Raw genomic sequence first — 3,609 nt, 5'->3', positions numbered from 1 at the left:
CCCTTCCTTCCTTCCTTCCTTCTTTCCTTTCCTTTCCTTTCCTTTCCTTTCCTTTCCTTTCCTTTCCTTTCCTTTCCTTTCCTTTCCTTTCCTCTTTCTTTCTTTCTTTCTTTCTTTCTTTCTTTCTTTCTTTCTTTCTTTCTTTCTTTCTTTCTTTCTGATTTTTTTGTGTATGCTTGCCTGAAATTATGTACATCATGTGTATGAAAGAGCTCCCTGAGGCCATAAGAGGGCAGCAGATCCCTTGTAACTGGAGTAACACATTTTTGTGAGCCACCATGTGGTGTTGGGATCTAAACTTGGGTTTCATTCCAGAGGAGTAATTACTTAACTGATGACTCATCTCTTCAACCCTATTAAACTTACTTTTAAGGAGAAGGAATTATAGGAAAGGACTTTTTTGTTTGTTTGTTTGTTGTAAGTTTGATTTCACAGTATAATAATATGCCTAATTTCCTATTGTTATAATCTCCAGAGTTTGGTGTTGTCTCCCTTTTTATCCAGAGCTTTATCCTTTCTAGAATGAGAATCTGTCTGAACATTACTGGGGCTAATAAAAGTTCAGTGTTATCTTAGAAAAGCATTTTACTGAGCAATTAGATAGCACTTTCACTTTGATCTACTAATTTGCTTCAATACTTCTGCTGTTGCTTGCTTTCCTGTGACCAAACCATCACCTCCTTTCTAGCCATGATGTTTCTCTGTGTTCTAGTCATGTTATCAGAAACATGCGTCTTTGTCCTCCAATTTTCTAAGTAATACTCTTCCTACTTAAGAGACTGCTATCTATTACCAGATTTGTAGGACAAAAGGAACCATAAGTAGATGCACACACATATTGAAGAATGTGTACATTTTACTCCAGAAATGTAAAAGAGCCACATTTTGTTGTTTTCTCTTAGGCATTCTTAAATCTTTTAGATATAAAAAATATTTGGTCTGAACTTCACTAATTTAATGCTATTTTCCAATGACTGTTTACTGACTGGTTTCTAATTCTAATTCTGATTTTCAGTTCCCTCTATTTAAATCAGAGATCAAGCTTAGATATGGACCTTGTTTCCAGTATTTATCTATAAATTAATGCCGATAAATTTGATCCAATATACTAGCTGATAATCACAAAATCTGGCTTCTTCCTCAGCTCTGCCTACGAGGTGGCTGCCATCTGTTTTGTGGCATCTTGGCTGCCCTCTGGCCTCTGGTGAAGCCCAAGATCGTCAAAAAGAGGACCAAGAAGTTCATCAGACACCAGTCAGACCAATATGTGAAAATTAAGCAAAACTGGCGGAAACCCAGAGGCATCAACAACAGGGTGTAGAGAAGGTTCAAGGGCGAGATCCGGATGCCCAACATCGGTTACAGGAGCAACAAGAAAACCAAGCACATGCTGCCCAGCGGCTTCCGCAAGTTCCTGGTCCACAATGTCAAGGAGCTGGAGGTTCTGTTCATGTGCAACAAAATCTTACTGTGCTGAGATTGCTCACAACGTGTCCTCTAAGAACCGAGAAGCCATTGTAGAAAGAGCAGCACAGCTGGCCATTTAGAGTCACCAATCCCAATGCCAGGCTATGCAGCAAAGAAAATGAATAGATGGCTTGTGTGCATGTTTTATGTTTAAATAAAATCACAAAACCTGCAAAAAAAATCACAAAATTTGTCAATTAAAATTTCCCTTAAACAAATTATCCACACTGATCACATGAAAGGATGATTATGCATCACTTAATAGCAATTGTTATGATTTCAACCTTCAGATGTTTGTTCTGCAAAAGACAACAGTTGATTAAGACAATTTGTGGCATTATTACTTAAACTATTTTCTTTGATAATTTCCAACAAGAATATAATGAATTCTGGTCTCATTCATCGTCCTACTTCTGCTTCTCTTTTCCCCCACACCAATCCTCTCTTTTTCATCTATTATACATTCAACTTTCATGTTTTTTGCTTTGTTTTTGCTTTTGATTTGTAAAACATTCACTGGTGGCTACATGACTAATGACAACAATGACTACCTCTCTTCAAGCAATTCTCAACTGCCAATAGCATGTCCTCATCTATGACTGAATTCTAAAGTGTTCTTTCACAATTTCTTTATATTTAAAAAGTGCTTCAATAGCTGAAAATGTTCTCTTCTGTAAATTAAGGTAATATTATACATTTAACATGAGATAAAATAAAAGATACCAATGATTAGAACCACAGCAAACACTCAATAAACTTTTTATCCTTACTTCACATTGTGCATTTGTACAAATAAAGTAAGATGTACATGTAAGTAAATCTCGTGAAATTATCTAATGTTTTAAAAGATTTTAATACATGAAAGGTTAAGAAGGAGGATAAAATATGGAATAATTTTGTTTCAGATACTTATGCATATGCATATATACATATAAGGGGTTCTTATGTAATGGATGCTGTATAATAGGGCTTAGTCTCCAAAATAAAGTGATTCCCACTATCAAAAGACAAATTAAAAACAATAACAAAACTCTTCTAAGCCTTTAAATTTTGAATGGAATGAATTAAAGAATCATCTATTTGACTAGCAATTACAGTTTATAGAAGAGTTGGAATTTGTAATTTTCACAAATTCTACAGAGAAATCTTCTTAAGGAAAACTATATTAAATGGAAACAGTGGTTATGTTGTCATATTGGATTAAAAAGAGGTTCAACTTGAACAATTATGACCTTACAATTCTAACAATGTTGATATTGTCAATATTCTACATAAACTTAGTAGGTCATATGAATGATTAGAGTTGAGTTGTCTCACATGAAACCAAATTCTTACTGTTTTACTAAAGCCCACTTTCAGTATACTGAATAATTTGAGGTTTTGACCATGGTATTCAGTTATAGAAGAAGTAAAAAAGCCAAAGGCAATGAAATCTTCAATCATTATACTTATCTTGATGTTTAGATTTCCTCTGGAAATAACTTTATCAATCTCAGGACAAAACCAAATCAAATTGAGCAGTAAAAAAGCCCCCTTTTTAGAGGACTGAATACTTCAGAGATTGTATAATTTGTTTACATATTCCAAGTTATTAAGTGCCTACATAATGCTTTAAAGAACAAAGATGTATCCCTGTCTCCTCAAAATGATATTTCAACTTCTTAAATACCTAGTAGCAAATAGGTGAATATTTCTAGATGGTAGTCACATGAATGTTCAGGGTTAACTTGCCTTTCTTATTTTTTTTAAATATTTTTTTTATGTATTTTCCTCAATTACATTTCCAATACTATCCCAAAAGTCCCCCATACCCTTCCCCCCACTCCCCTACCAACCCATTCCCACATTTTGGCCCTGACGTTGTCCTGTACTGGGGCATATAAAGTTTGCCTGTCCAATGAGCCTCTCTTTCCAGTGATGGCCGACTAGGCCATCTTTTGATACATATGCAGCTAGAGACAAGAGCTCCGTGTGGTACTGGTTAGTTCATAATGATGTTCCAACTATAGGGTTGCATATCCCTTTAGCTCCTTGGATACTTTCTTTAGCTCCTCCATTGGGAGCCCTGTGATCCATCCAATAGCTGACTGTGAGCATCCACTTCTGTGTTTGCCAGGCCCCAGCATAGTCTCACAAGAGACA

General features: G+C 35.5%; 1 pseudogene; it reads left to right on the top strand.

Moving 5' to 3' along the window:
• The window catches only part of LOC110287136, a 44,650-nt pseudogene extending 43,057 nt beyond the window's left edge, over positions 1 to 1,593 (top strand).
• The last annotated feature ends 2,016 nt before the right edge of the window (positions 1,594 to 3,609 follow it).

This window comes from Mus caroli, chromosome X, assembly GCF_900094665.2.
Source record: "Mus caroli chromosome X, CAROLI_EIJ_v1.1, whole genome shotgun sequence".
NCBI classification, from domain to species: Eukaryota; Metazoa; Chordata; class Mammalia; order Rodentia; family Muridae; genus Mus; species Mus caroli.
The sequence above is the reverse complement of the archived record's forward strand: the minus strand, read 5'-3'. Positions and strand labels throughout refer to the sequence as shown.